The sequence below is a fragment of the Phodopus roborovskii genome, unplaced genomic scaffold, assembly GCF_943737965.1.
Source record: "Phodopus roborovskii unplaced genomic scaffold, PHOROB, whole genome shotgun sequence".
Lineage (NCBI taxonomy): Eukaryota > Metazoa > Chordata > Mammalia > Rodentia > Cricetidae > Phodopus > Phodopus roborovskii.
The window spans coordinates 86,129-87,666 of record NW_026126277.1 but is presented as its reverse complement, the minus strand read 5'-3'; positions in this window follow the sequence as shown (position 1 = coordinate 87,666).

The window sequence follows — 1,538 nt, the reverse complement described above, 5'->3', positions numbered from 1 at the left end:
TATTACACAGATATAAATTTATCTTTAGAAGTCTTTCCTTTCTCACATTATTAAAGAACATAGTCTGGATTTTTGAAAGATCAAACTAACTTAGAATATTAACAATGTTTTCTGGCTTGACTCTATTGCTAATATCTTTTAGCCCAGTAAATTAATGCATTTCCTCGGGTAAGTTTAATAAGGACAGACTTCTGTAAACTAAAATCACATCACATTTGTTTACTGAAGTGTAAGGGACCCATTAGACAAAGCAATCTAATTTAGAAAACGTTGAAAGATCCCAAGCTTAGGACTGAGTCATCACTTTCTAATAAGAAGATTGGTTTTAGAGAGAAAAGACAGATTTAGTGCTTAGTATAGTACATTTTATTAGATCCCCCATAATTTTACACAATTGTAGAGAATGCTGTGTATCACTAAAACAGACACGATTATTTAATGAGTAACATTTGTGTAGACTTTTACATTAATAGTTGTATGAGCAGACTATTTGATTCCAAATGAACAAATAAGTAGCTCAAATTCTGGGGCCATGCCTATAGTTTTACATTATAGTTCCATTATTATATAAAATGCAACCAAGAGATAAAACAGAAAAAAACAACTTTATTGTGTTGTGTTAAAAAATCATCTGTTTGAATATTTTAGGTAGCGGTTATATATATAAAGTGATATACATATATGTGTTCATGCTAAAGCACAATATATATTAATTGTGTTAAGTAAGGTGGAATGTTTGCGAGGAGACACACTTTTTTTTTTTGGTTATGTTCTAAATCAATTAAGGAAGGTCCCTCACTGAAGGGGAAAGGAACAAGATCTCTTGAGCATATTACGAGTGGGGAGGGGCAGTGAGTGAAGATGGAGCTAGGAGAAAGTGAAGGGGAGGAGAGGAGAGCATGTGGGACTAGGAAGATTGAGTCAGGGGAGGGATAGATGAGATCCAGAGAGAGAGACAGACAGACGGACAGTGGAACCAGGATGTATCCCTGGTGCATGAAAAGACTTTGGGAGAATATTCCCCCATGGAGAATATACTCCCACCCCATTGCTCTCCCCCCCCCACTTCACAGGGTGGGTGATGCCTTCCAGAGGGAACAATTAAATCTGTCAAGTCTTTTGGAGTAGGGACTATGCCATCCCTCCTGACTCTAGGTTAGTGGAGTATCCCTCCATGGGGAATATTTTGAATTAGTGTCTATTTTATCTTTTCCTAGCTCTTTTCTTCAAGAATAAGCACTTTGTTCTAATCAAAAATTTCTCGATTACTATAAATCAGATTTTATAATACATACAACCTTGATTCTAACAGCTATGAAATGTTTTGTCCTAAAATACAATATTTATGGAATCACTGAGTTATTTATAATCAACTTATATTATATTTACATGGACAGATTATACTTGTGGGTCAGGTTTATTTTTACCATTTTTACATATTTCAGTCCAAACTAATTTTTTGCTCTTTTAGCTTTGGGAATGAAAAAAAAGTCTTGCTGACCACATGGTATAACTTGTGCCATAGGTGTTGAACCATG